Raw genomic sequence first — 15,000 nt, forward strand, 5'->3', positions numbered from 1 at the left:
TTAGTTTAAGAAATAGATTAATTAAATTTATGGATTAATTTGAAGATGATAGAAGTAGAAAGAAATATTTAATTATAAGATGGGAGTGTTTTTTATACATAGTATTATGGGCATGGTTAAAATGAAATTTAAGTAAATAAGCAGTAATATGTTGATTTTTAAATATTTTAGTAAAGATGTTAAGAATTAGGCATAAGTAAGTATTTGAAAGAAGGGTTATATGTTTATTGACTTTGTATATATTGATTTAATGGAATAAATTATTTAGTTTAAATCATATACTAAAAAAATTAAAGTAATGAATATTTAATATATGTAAAGTTTGATTAAGATTTTATAATTTAATAAATAATATAATATTGATCCAAGTTTGAATATGTTATGTAAGATAGAAGATTTAATTTTGTTTAATATTTATTTAAATAAATAAATTGAAAATATGTGGAAATATGTAAAAAATTTTCGAAATGTCACTAGATTTTTTTCGTCGGTTTCTAGAAGTGTGGGTGGTGGTGGCGGTGGCGGCGGCAGCAGCAGCAGTAGAAGAGGAGGAAGAAGTGATTATGTAGATTAGAGGGAGGGAGGGAGTGAGTGAGTTAATGAAATGAAAATATTTTTGGATAGTTAATTATTGAATTTAAGGGAGGTATAATAGGTTTTTGTGATTTGTGGAATGAGCATTGTAAAAGCCATAATGACTTTGAACACTGAAAGAGCGAAGATACTGCTGATTTTCAGAGCAAATTTTCACTAATGCCTACAAACATAGAGTTAATAATGAAGGTCGCATCCCAGATTTTTCATTATTAATATGACTGCAAGTGTATATATAATGTGGGAGTTTATATATGTTTGTGGTGTTTGAGGCATTATGTGGAGGGTTGCATTTTGGAAATACCGGGTATTAATGTACTCTGGATGGGTTTATTTGTCACTGTGAAATGGTTAGTAACATTGTTTGTGAAACATGATACCAATAAATAGACTAGTTATAATGAAGGGGAAGTGTTAGGATTATAGTGGTGGAAGGTAGTGAGGCTTAATTTTAGGAACTGGAATATAGATACACTTGCCTAAATGAAGAGTTACTATTATCAATGAAATAGATTAGTAATTAATTGATGTAATAGATTGTTTAATAAAAATTCCAAATTGATAAATGTATTTTTGTCCTACTTGAAATGTTGTAGAAATTTTAATATATGTGGAAAATGAAAGTATTGATTAAAAAAAAGTTGTTGAGGGAATTGAGACATTAAATTTGATTTAGTTTGATTTATTTTAGGTATACTAATATAATTAATTTTATCATGAAAGTTGAAGTTAAATTTCAAATAAAATAAAGTAACATTGAAAGAATTTTTGAAAGGTATCATAGTATATTTATAAATAAAAGTTTGAAAAGAAATTTGGTATATAAATGTAATTATTATTATTAGTTGAAAAGAATAGTTTTTATCTATGATTGATTTTGATTTCACGAAAGTAAATTACAGTTTGAATAGAATAGGACAAAACTTGTAATGTTTAGTCAAATTAGTAAATGATGAAATAATAGTTGAGTATACACAAATAACCCGCACATAAAAGACAAAAAAGCTTACGACGGCGTTTCGGTCCGATTTGGACCATTGACAAAGTCAATGACTTTGTCAATGGTCCAAGTCGGACTGAAACGTCGTCGTAAGCTTTTTTGTCTTTTATGTGCGTGTTATTTGTGTATCTTTCCAGTCACGGTATTGTGCCTTTTTGTTATTTAATAGTTGAGTATAACTAAATATTTTTTGAAAGTATAGGAAAATGAATAGAATATTAAATTTAATGAAACGTTGTTGAAAAGTTTAGAAATGGAAATGACAAATAATGTCCATGTGTGAATATAGAAATAACATTAAGAATAGGTGTATAAATATATTAAACCTAAAATTTAGAGAAAGGAAGTGACATGGTAGTAATGAAGTACAAATTTAAAGAAAAGTTAGTTAGGTTTATAAATTTACATCAGAAAAGCTACAAAGTATATCGAAAATTAAAAAATATGGAATTAAAAGAAATTAAAATTGAAATAATCATTAATTGAAAGGCATTACTTTTTATGATAGTAAATTGTATGGAAATGGAGAAAAGAAAGTCAAGACGAAATTTATTGGACATATTTGAAGCAGTCTGAGAAACTTAACTGAAAGTTGTTATTTATGAGAGAAATTTGTTTTATTCATTTTCACAAGATAAGACGTAAGTAAGATTTAATTTAGATTTTGCCACCCAAGTGGTTTAGGCCTAGCAACTAGGCCCCAAAGGGTTAACAGGAAAAATATGGATTTATATCTATCTACATAGTTCACTTTTACAAGCAAATTTCGGAAATTTGCGTTTCTGTATTCCTCAATAACTTCATTCCTATAACAATCAATCATTTTCAGTAATCCAATGTGTGATGGGATCCATAGCAATTGTAAATTCCTTTGTTCGTAATTTTTGAGTATCTCCCATTGAGCATGTTTATTGGAGCCAAGAGCTTTTTCAATGATAACATAGAATCAGTAATGATGACAGAGAACTTTAGTGCTCTAACAAGAGATTTAAGGAAGGGATTACTAGCAATGAGCTTCTTGGGAGGGACTTGTAGGTATGTGATATTAAATGAACACATCTTCCATGGAGGGGTGAAATGCTCTTGTTGCCTACAGTGATACAGTTCATGTAGGTTATAAAACTTGTGGAAATTTATTTGGTCCAAATAGTTCCACAGCTCAGATCCAGCATGAGCGTCTGGTCGTCTGAGCCGAGCGACCCTTAAACCCTCCCAAACAATCAAGGCATTCTCTGGTTGGCGGTTGGTAAGCTTATTTAATTTATAGATTTACTCTTCAGGGAAGGAGTAGGTAGGTTTACTGGTAATATTAGGTTTACTAAGGCATCTGTAGATAATGATAGAGTAGACCTAAGACCTTAACATAGGTAGTAACAGGCCGATAATGTAGGCAAACATTAGGATAAGTTAGCTAGGGAGAACTGGCAGCCCTAGCTTGAATGGCGGGGCGCAGGTCACAGACAGAATAGCGTCCTTCTTACGATAGACTTCGACTAGACTAGACTAGACGTGCCGTGAACATCAGGCGGCGCCCCCACGTGTCTTCACATCTGAGACCTGGGGAAATCTGGTAGAGACACCTCGATGTACCGTAGATGATCTCCTCCATCAGCCCATACAGTAAGACGAGATATTCACCTTTTTCCGTAGGATCTGGCCAGGAGATTTGTGGGTTGAGTTAACTGAGGGCTCGGCGTGCTACAGAGAGAGTATGCCCAGTAAGTGTCTCAGAGTCGTCTGAAGCTAGCGTCTGAGTCTGCATAGTTATACTAGGGGATACATACCCTCTTGGATATAGGAATTTCTGAGGTGCAGGCAGGACACTAATAACGATTGAATATTGCAGGAATTAATGCTCCCGGTTGCACGTGGTTCCCAAGGGGAAGTCCAAGGGGGCTAAAGCTAGGCTTAGGAAGTTGAAGATCAGGATATATGCTGCAACACCAAGTAAGTTAGTCCTTTATACGTGCATGCAGGCGAGGTTTCTTGCAACATCAATCATTTGTGAAAAAATCTGTCCTATAAGCAAGCCACTTGTGAGGCTGAGGTACCCATCTCAGAGCTCGGTGTCAACAGAGTTTGCCAGGGTAGGCGACTCACTTGGAGGCAGCCCAGACAAATTTTCACAAAACTTAATGCAATTGCACGTTACCTCTAGACACTTGGTAAGATTCACTGTGACAGTGTCTGGTTCGTTTCTCAACATTCTAATACCGAGTACAGTATTAATTTCAACAATCCTATCACTGATCCTTCCTCATGTTAAGAACTTTTGTAGATCTGGGACAGCCAAGAATAATCCTGAGAGCTTCATTTTGCATTATTAACTCCAAGGGTCGGAGAGAACTTTCTCTAGCTAATATCAACATGGGAGCAGCATAATCAATTAAGGACCTAACATAGGCTATGTACATCATTCTCACGATTCGTCCCCTCGTCACACGTGACATCACCTCTTCACATCCAATCCACCTTTTTAATACCTCCCCCGCACGCCCCACTCTCTCTCCTTATAAGTACTTTTTCCCCCCCCCCATCTCGCGCATAAATTCTCCGACATCCTCTCCCAACCTCTCTCCCCATAAATTATACCAACCCCAACCCAACAAATCTCATTTAACTTGCAGTACCTTCGATTCTAAGGGAACCTAACCAAAGTCAAATCCACATAAACACCTCTAGGATCGACACGTATGTAACAGTTAGGTATGTTTATTATGAAACGTTTGGCCTACACAGTAGGCTTCTTAATTCAAGTACAGAAAAGTTGATAGACGCAGAAAATACTTGAAGATGATGTAATCAGTCCATCACCCTTAAAGTTTTGAGGTGGTCATTCCCTCAGTCTGAAGAAGAGCATTTTTCCATAGTATGAAACAATATTACTATGGAACAATGCTCTTCTCCAGACTGAGGGAATGACCACCTCAAAACTTTAAGGGTGATGGACTGATTACATCATCTTCAAGTATTTTCTGCGTCTATCAACTTTTCTGTACTTGAATTAAGAAGCCTACTGTGTAGGCCAAACGTTTCATAATAAAGATACCTAACTGTTACATACGTGTCTTACCTAATAACCTGTCGGTATTTTATACCATTTTAATGTTAAACCTCTAGGATCGGTGTACAATATACATACATTCCTCGTTACTTATCGCCTGACCACATATTCCCACTCTATTTATAATAAAACTCCATACCATCAGATCTCTAACATCTTTTACCCCCATCACAGTTTAATATATACTGTCATCATAAAGTTTCAAAAAATTCATGTTTGTTAGAGATTGAATTTCAACAGACCGGGTCAAAAAATAACAAACAAGATATGAACACTTAAAATCCTCCCCCACCCCCCACCACTTTCCCTACACAACCGAAATAGACCAATTAATTTGAGGAAACTTAACATCACATATAAAAAGAGAGAATGGTTATATAACAAGAAAACAACTTACTGAAAAATATGCTAAAAACAAATTAATCAATTACAATAAATTGAATCACTACTGACATAATTACTCGTACATGAAATAACTCAAATCTTAAAACTGCTTTCAGCAACTGACACAAAATGCACAAATATTTCACACTCCATAATAAGCCACACACGCTAACTTATTATAAATCCCATATTTTTCAAACAAGAAATGGAAAATATACTAAACACCTCAACAACATTTCCTGTAATGCAAACCTTGTCTCGCCCAAGCCTCCTAACTAAAAAAACTTCAAATATTTACAAAACCTACTCTTCCTTCACTTTTTTTCTTATTCTAATGTAAGCCCCATTCAACCATCAATTCAATTGTGTCTAAAGGAAATGAAATCAAGTGTGCTGTTGCTAACAAACATGGTATCATTCGTGTGAATTACTCTAATTGTTACACAGTCGATAAAAGGTCAAAGGGGTAAACACAGTCAATGACCATCTGGTAAAGAAAATGCCTGAAAACTAGTGTGTGATTGATGCCTCTGATTTTAAAAGTTGCTTTGAGAGATTTTATAACACACATATGTTGAGGCAGCCACTTCTGATAAAAAAATTGAAAAAGTTTATACACGAGTTTAACAAGTGTGTGTATATTATATAATATATATAGATACACACACACACACAATTGTAACAATTTTAAACCCCAACAAGTCTTTAATTGTAACCAAATATGCCTCTCTCTTTTCCAAGAAAATGCAAAACGAGGACCTACCTACATCACAGGAGAAATCACCACTCCCAGGACAAAAATCCTATCAAAATGCTACTGTAGATTTTAAAATGAAACCTTTACTGTTGCATCACTCTCAAAATCCCCCCCCCCCCCCCAATGTTTAACAAATATAGTGTCACCAACAGTAAATTGGTGTGTCATCTGCAACGCTAATAAAAACTTTTCTAAACTCCTTTTAGCCCCCATTGTGAATAAATAAATACCTCCTGGAAAATAATTTGTCACTCAAGTGCCTCTTAGTAATTGGAAAAATGCTCCTTGCAAGTCTACAGGAGGAGTTTCATTTCATCAGGTTAACTTCTTCCCTCCTAATACCATTCCTCTCCTCTAGCCCATGGACAAGCAAGTCATTTCAAACTTCACAAAACTACACCAAACCAGTGTTTAAAAACTGCTTTTAATATTGTATATAAACCTTATCTAAATCTAGGAAAAGAGTCACTTCCACAACCTTCAATTCTGCTTCGACAAATTTGTGGCCAGATTGTGTACAAGAAAGAGAGAACGGATTTTGAAGGGTTATTGAAACACATGCCACTTTTGCAAACTATTGTTGCATTGGGCATGTCTCTAGGAATTGGAGGTAAGTGGTGACCATGTGTAAACAGTTGGTGGAGTACCACATGGAACCAGAGCAAACCATTCAAAAGCTGAAATAACAAGACATCACAGCTCAGGAAACTGTAGCAGAACAAAACAAGTAAGAGAGATGGAGGAATGCACCTTCTTCAAAGATTTATGTACATTTTTGAAAAGTTATCCATCAACTTCACTAACCTAACAAACCTCTTTGCATGCCATATTGCCAACATGTACAATGACACTCTTGTCTCCCACTTCACGGAAATCTTAAACAAAAAAGCAGACCTCTCTCTCTGGACAGATATTTGGTGAGCCTTCCAAAAAACTGTGTATACCTTCCTCCTATCCCCTCCTTCCATTTTCCATCCACCCACAACAACTCTTCAATAAAAGTAAATGTAATACTATTATTGTTTTTAAATCCATGTACTTCATTTCTCATTATTTTCATTATGTAAATCTTTATTTAATTTGAAAATAATGATTTCATTTTATTAGTTTTCGGTGTCTGTAATACATTCATTTCATTTCCATTATTTCTTAGGGGGAAAATAGTTGCAATTTTCCTCATTTTCGACATTCGTCGAGCTCTATCAAACAGATTAATCGCCAAACTCAGATCCACTGTAAATACTCTATCTCATAAAACTTTAAACCCTATCAACCTTTGTTTTTTTAATTGCATTACATAAACCTATTCTACTGAATGAATAGAAATAGAGTAAATGCCCACATTACCTCTCTTGCAAATATTACTCATTTGTGTTTAATTCTTTACTATAATTTTTACACAAGTTTGTGGTTACAGGAAAGTGGGTGCAGGAGGGAAGAGGAGCGATTGGTGGAATGATGATGTACAGAGACTAGTAAGGGAGAAAAAGTTAGCATATGAGAAGTTTTTACAAAGTACAAGTGATGCAAGGAGGGAAGAGTATATGGAGAAAAAGACAGACGTTAAGAGAGTGGTGAAGCAATGTAAAAAGAGAGCAAATGAGAGAGTGGGTGAGATGTTACCAACAAATTTTGTTGAAAATAAGAAAAAGTTTTGGAGTGAGATTAACAAGTTAAGAAAGCCTAGAGAACAAATGGATTTGTCAGTTCAAAATAGGAGAGGAGAGTTATTAAATGGAGAGTTAGAGGTATTGGGAAGATGGAGGGAATATTTTGAGGAATTGTTAAATGTTGATGAAGATAGGGAAACTGTAATTTCGTGTATAGGGCAAGGATGAATAACATCTTGTAGGAATGAGGAAGAGCCAGTTGTGAGTGTGGGGGAAGTTCTTGAGGCAGTAGGTAAAATGAAAGGAGGTAAGGCAGCCGGGATTGATGGGATAAAGATAGAAATGTTAAAAGCAGGTGGAGATATAGTTTTCAAATGGTTGGTGCTATTATTTAATAAATGTATGCAATACAGTAATGTTTCTAAGGATTGGCAGACACCACACACACTTCCTTTGTATAAAGCAAAAGGGGATAAAAGAGAGTATAAAAATTATATGGGTATAGGGTGTGGTGGGTAACTTTGGGGGTGCCAGGTGTAAATGAAAATAGGAGCCCTTTGATTGAACTTTGTATTAAAAGGGGTTTAGTTATAGGTAATACATATTTTAAGAAAAACAGAATAAATAAATATACAACATATGATGAACAGTAAAATGACAGTAGTTTGTTCGATTATGTATTGGTAGATAAAAAATTGGTGAGTAGATTTCAGGATGTACATGTTTATACAGGGACCACACATATATCACATCACTTTCTAATTGTACTTACACTGACAGTAAAAGGTAAATGGAATACAAGGAAAATAGAACCATCAGGGAAGAGACAAGTGAAGGTTCATAAATTAAAAGAGGAGGCAGTTAGGGTAAAATATAAATAGTTATTAGAGGATAGATGGGCTAATGAGATCATAGACAATGGAGTCAAAGAGATATGGGGTAGATTTCAAAATGTATTGTTGGAGTATTCAGCACAAGTTTGTGGTTACAGGAAGGTGGATGCAGGAGCAAAGAGGAGCAATTGCTGGAATGATCATGTAAAGAGAGTAGTAAGAGAGAAAAAGTTAACATATGACAATTTTTTAAAAAGTACAAGTGATGCAAGGAGGGAAGAGTATATGGAGAAAAAGACAGAGGTTAAGAGAATGGTGAAGCAATGTGAAAAGAGAGCAAATGAGAGAGTGGATGAGATGTTATCAACAAATTTTGTTGAAAATAAAACAAAAATTTGGGAGTGAGATTAACAAGTTAAGGAAGCCTAGAGAAAAATGGATTTATTATTATTTACTTTTTATATTACACATTGGCCGATTCCCACCAAGGCAGGGTGGCCCGAAAAAGAAAAACTGTCACCATCATTCACTCCATCACTGTCTTGCCAGAAGAGTGCTTTACATTACACTTTTTAAACTGAAATATTAACACCCCTCCTTCAGAGTGTACACACTGTACATCCCATCTCCAGGACTCAAGTCCACCCTCCCAGTTTCCCTGAACCTCTTCATAAATGTTACTTTGCTCACACTCCAACAGCACATAAAGTATTAAAAACCAATTGTCTCCATTCACTCCTATCAAAAATGCTCACGCATGCCTGCTGCAAGTCCAAGCCCCTGCCACATAAAACCTCTTTTACCCACTCCCTCCAACCTTTCCTAGGCTAACCCCTACCCCACCTTCCTTCCACTACACACTGATACACTCTTCAAGTCATTCTGTTTCGCTCCATTCTCCCTACATGTCCAAACCACCTCAACAACCCTTCCTCAGTCCTCTGGACAACAATTTTGGTAATCCCACACCTCCTCCTAACTTCCAAACTACAAATTCTCTGCATTGTATTAACACCACACATTGCCCTCACACATGACATCTCCACTGCCTCCAGCCTTCTTCTCGCTGCAACATTCATCACCCATGCTTCACACCCATATAAGAGCGTTGGTAAAACTATACTCTCACACATTCCCCTCTTTGCCTCCAAGGACAACATTCTTTGTCTCCACAGACTCATAAGTGCACCACTCACCCTTTTCCCCTCATCAATTCTATGATTCACCTCATCTTTCATAGACCCACCTAATTACACATCCACTCCCAAATATCTAAATACATTCACCTCCTCCATACTCTCTCCCTCTAATTTGATATCTAATCTTTCATTACCTAATCTTTTTGTTATCCTCATAACCTTACTCTTTCCTGTATTCACCTTTAATTTTCTTCTTTTGCAAACCCTACAAAATTCATCCACCAATCTCTGCAACTTCTCTTCAGAATCTCCCAAGAGCACAGTGTCATCAGCAAAGACCAACTGTGACAACTCCCACTTTATGTGTGATTCTTTATCTTTTAACTCAACGCCTCTTGCCAAGACCCGCGCATTTACTTCTCTTACAACCCCATCTGTAAATATATTAAACAATAACAGTGACATCACACATCCTTGTCTAAGGCCTACTTTTACTGGGAAATAATTTCCCTCTTTCCTACATACTCTAACTTGAGCCTCACTATCCTCATAAAAACTCTTCACTGCTTTCAGTAACCTACCTCCTACACCACAGATTTGTCAGTTAAAAATAGGAGAGGAGAGTCATCAAATGGCGAGTCACAAGTATTGGGAAGATGGAGGGAATATTTCAAAGAAGAATTGTTAAATGTTGATAAACATAGGGAAGCTGTGATTTCATGTATAGGGTAAGGAGGAATAACATCTTATAGGAGTGAGGAAGAGCCACTTGTGAGTGTGGGGGAAGTTCATGAGGCAGTAGGTAAAATGAAAGGGGGTAAGGTAGCTGGGATTGATGGGATCAAGATAGAAATGTTAAAAGCAGGTGAGGATATAGTTTTGGAGTGGTTGGTGCAATTATTTAATAAATGTATGGAAGAGGGTAAAGTACCAAGGGATTGGCAGAAAGAATGCATAGTTCCTTTGTATAAAGGCAAAGAGGACAAAACAAAGTGCAAAAATTATAGGGGGATAACTTTGTTGAGTATACCTGGTAAAGTGTATGGTAGAGTTATTATTGAAAGAATTAATAGTAAGACAAAGAATAGGATAGCATATGAACAAGAAAGCTTTAGGAAAGGTAGGGCATGTGTGGACCAGGTGTTTACAGTGAAACACATAAGTGAACAGTATTTAGATAAGGCTAAAGAGGTCTTTGTGGCATTTATGGATTTGGAAAAGGCATATGACAGGGTGGACAAGGGGGCAATGTGACACATGTAGCAGGTGTATGGTGTAGGACGTAGCTTACTGAAAGCAGTGAAGAGTTTTTACGAGGATAGTGAGGCTCAAGTTAGAGTATGCAGGAAAGAGAGAAATTATTTCCCAGTAAAAGTAGCCCTTAGACAAGGATGCGTCATATCACCGTGGTTGTTTAATATATTTATAGATGGGGTTGTAAGACAAGTAAATGCAAAGGTCTTGGCAAGAGGCGTGGAGTTAAAAGATAAACAATCACACATAACGTGGCAGTTGTCACAGTTGCTCTTTGCTGATGACACTGTGCTCTTGGGAGATTCTCAAGACAAGTTGAAGAGATTGGTGGATAAATTTGGTAGGGTATATAAAACAAGACAATTAAAATTGAATACAGGAAACAGTAAGGTTATGAGGATAAAAAGATTAGATAATGAAAAATTGGATATCACATTAGAGGGAGAGAGTATGGAGGAGGTGAATGTATTCAGATACGTACGTATTTGGAAGTGGACATGTCAACAGATGCTTCTAGGAAAAATGAGGTGAATCATAAAATTTATTTGGGGAAAAGGGTGAGTGGCGCACTTAGGAGTCTGTGGAGAAAAAAAACTTTGTCCTTGGAGGCAAAGAAGGGAATGCATGACAGTATAGTTTTACCAATGCTCTTATACGGTTGTGAAGCATGTGTGATAAATGTTGCAGCAAGGAGAAGGCTGGAAACATTGTAGATGTAATGTCTGAGGGAAATGTGTGGTGCGAATATAATGCATATAATTCGCAGTTTGAAACTTAGAAAGAGGTGTGCGATTGCTAAAACTGTTGTCCAGAGGGCTGAGGAAGAATTCTTGAGGTGGTTCACACATGTAGACAGAATGGACCAAAACAAAATTACTTCACGAGTGTATCAGCCTGTAGTGCAAGGAAAACGGGCTAAGGATCAGCCTAGGAAAGGTTGGCAGGAGGAAGAGATGGGGTTAACGAGGTTTTCTGTGCGAGAGGCTTGGAGTTCTACAAGGCATGCATGAACGTGTTTGATACGAGTGAATGGAGAAAAATGGTTTTTAATATCTCCTGTGCTGTTCGAGTGTGACCAAACTAACATTTAACAAGGGATTCAGGGAAACCGGCAAGCTGGAAAAGAGTTCTGGAGATGGAAAATACAGTGCCTCTACTCTGAAGGAGGTGTGTAAATGTAGCAGTTTAAAAAATGTAGTGCAAAGCACCCTTCCGTCAAGACATTGACATAGTCAATGATGCTCAGACTATTTCTTTTTCAGGCCACCCTGCCTTAGGTGGTAATCACACAGTGTGCTAATAAACAAAAAATATTTGTCAAAGTGCCAAATCAAAATGTGCATGGATATTGTGCAAAACATGGCAAAGAGAAAATTGTGGATGTTATAAATGAAAAAATGATGCATGTCCTGCCTTTAATTGAAACAAACCTTAAGTGGGTGAGTCTCATTCAAGAGGAATAAATGGTATTAGATCAGGGGTTTCAAATACAGTTAGAGCTAAAGAAGGAGTAGCAATAATGTTGAAGGATAAGATATGGCAGAAAAACAAGGACTATAAATGTATTCATTTAAGGATTATGTGGAGTAAAATAAAGATTCAATGTGAAAAGTGCATTATAGTAAGCATATATGCACTTGCACAAGAGAAAAGTGTACAAGAGACAAAAAAACACATTTTGGGAAATGTTGACTGAATGCATAGAGAGTTTTGAACAAATTGTGAGACTACTTGTCGTTAGAGATTTTAATGCTAAAGTGGTTACAAATATTGTGCATGGATTAGTACGTAAATTTAGGGTGCCAGGGGTAAATGTAAATGGGGACCCTTTAATTGAGCTATGTCTACAAAGAGATTTGTTAATAATAAGTAATACATATTTTATGAAAAAGACTATAAATAAATAAATAAGATATGATGTAGTACGTAATGAAATTACTTTGTTACATTATATATTGCTGGATAAAAGGTTCATGTGTAGGCTCCGGGACGTACATGTTTATAGACAGGCACTTGATACTATATCACATCATTATTTACTTATAGCTACAGTTAGAGTAATAAGTAGATGGAACAAGAGGAAGGTGGCAACAATTACAAGTCAAGTTAAACTGTATAAACTAAGGGAGGAGCAAGTTCGGCTGAGATATAAGCAACTATTGGCAGAAAGGTGGCCTACTGCAGAGATAAATATTAGGGGATTCAAGAGCACTGAATAAGTTTTACAAATGCATTATCAGAATGTGGGGCACAAGTTTGATGTTATACGAGACTGGGGGCACAAGGAAACAAGATTGATTGGTGAAATGATCAAGTAAACGTTGTGATAAAAGAGAAAAAGTTAGCTTATCAGAGGTTTTTACAAAGCATAAGTGTTATAAGAAGAGCAGAGTATATGGAGATTAAAACAAAGGTCAAGACAGTGGTAAGAGAGTGCAAAAGGACACCAGATGATAGAATGGGAGAGGAACTGTCAAGAAATTTTAATGAAAAAAATAAAACCAATTTTTGGAGTGATTTAAATAACTCGAAAAACCCTAGGAACGTATGGACTTGTCAGTTAAAACAGAGTACGGGAGTTAGTAGATGGGGAGAGGGAGGTATTAGGTAGATGGCAAGAATATTTTGAGCAACTTTTAAATGTTAAGGAAGAAAGGGACACAGTAATTTCATGCACTGGCCAGGAAGGTAGGATACCATCTTTTACAAGTGAACAAGAGCAGTGTGTAACTGTGGTGCAGATACGTGAGGCATTACATACAATGAAAGGGGCTAAAGCACCTGCAACTGATGGAATCATAACAGAAATGTTAAAACCAAGGGGACACATACTGTTCAATTGGTTAGTTTTTTTTTTTTTTTTTTTTTTATTATCACACTGGCCGATTCCCACCAACGCAGGGTAGCCCGAAAAAGAAAAACTTTCACCATCATTCACTCCATCACTGTCTTGCCAGAAGGGTGCTTTACACTACAGTTTTTAAACTGCAACATTAACACCCCTCCTTCAATTGGTTAGTACTTTTCTTTAATAAATATACAAAAGAAGGGAAGGTACCTAGGGACTACCAAACAGCACGTAATATAGTCCCTTTACACAAAGGCAAGGCGGACAAAGGAGATTGTAAAAATTATAGAGCAACAAATTTACTGATTATACCACAAAAAGTATACAGTAGGTTCGTAATTGAAATAATTACAGATAAGACAGAATGTAGAATTGCAGATGAGTAAGCAGGTTTCACAGTGGGTAGGGCATGTGTACATCAAGTGTTTACATTCAAACATATATGTGAACAGTATTGACATAAAGGTAGGCAAGTTTTTATTGCATTTATGAATTTAGAAAAAGCATATGATAGAGTGGATAGGGTAGCAATGTTGCACATGTTGAAAGTAGTAGTATATGTAATAGGTGGTAAGTTACTGAGTGCTCTAAAGAGTCTTTATGAGGATAGACAGGCTCAGGTTAGGGTGTGTAGAATAGACAGAGATGACTTCCCAGTAATACTAGGTCTTAGACAGAGATGTGTAATGTCACCCTGGTTGTTTAATATATTTATAGATGGAGTTGTAAAACAAGTAAGTGCTATGGTGCTGAGGACAAGCGTGGGATTCAATTATGGAGAATCAAATACAAAATGGGAATTGATACATCTACTTTTTGCTGATGATACTGTGCTTAGGGGAGAGTCTAAAGAAAAATTGCAAAGTGAACAAACAAAAGACTAAGGTGATGAGGATATCAAATGATTTCAATAACGAAAATCTGGATATCAAATTGGGGAGGAGGAATATGGAAAAAATCAAAGTTTTCAGATATACTTGGGAGTTGACATCTCGGCACGTGGATTTATAAAGGACAAGGTTAATCGTACAATTGATGAGGGAAAAAAAATGAGTGGTGCATTGACTTACATGTTGAGTCAAAAAACGTTATCTATGGAGGCAAAGAAGGGAATGTATCAAAGTACAGTAGTACAAACACTCTTATATGGGTGTGAAGCTTGGGTAGTGAATATAGAAGGCCTGGTCACAGACCGGGCCGCGGGGGCGTTGACCCCCGAAACTCTCTCCAGGTCTCCAGGTAAAAAGCACCAAGGAGGAAGTTGGAGGAACTGGACATGTCCTGTCTAAGGCCAATCTGTGGTGTAAATATTATGCATAAAATTACGAGTGTGCAAATTACGAGAAGGTGTAGAGTTAATGAGAGTATTAGTCAGAGGGCTTCTTGACATGGTTCGGTCATTTACAAACAATGGATCAAAGTACAATGACATGGAGAGCATTTCAATCTGTAAGAGAAGAAAGGCGGCCTAGGGGTCATCCTCGAAAAGGTTCAAAGAAAGGGGTAATGGAGGTTTT

The 15,000-nt window shown here is 36.4% G+C and overlaps 1 pseudogene; it reads right to left on the reverse strand.

The window, feature by feature from the left end:
- Positions 1–15,000, reverse strand: part of LOC128704526 (uncharacterized) — a 106,233-nt pseudogene that overhangs the window by 33,263 nt on the left and 57,970 nt on the right.

Source organism: Cherax quadricarinatus, unplaced genomic scaffold (assembly GCF_038502225.1).
Source record: "Cherax quadricarinatus isolate ZL_2023a unplaced genomic scaffold, ASM3850222v1 Contig448, whole genome shotgun sequence".
Lineage (NCBI taxonomy): Eukaryota > Metazoa > Arthropoda > Malacostraca > Decapoda > Parastacidae > Cherax > Cherax quadricarinatus.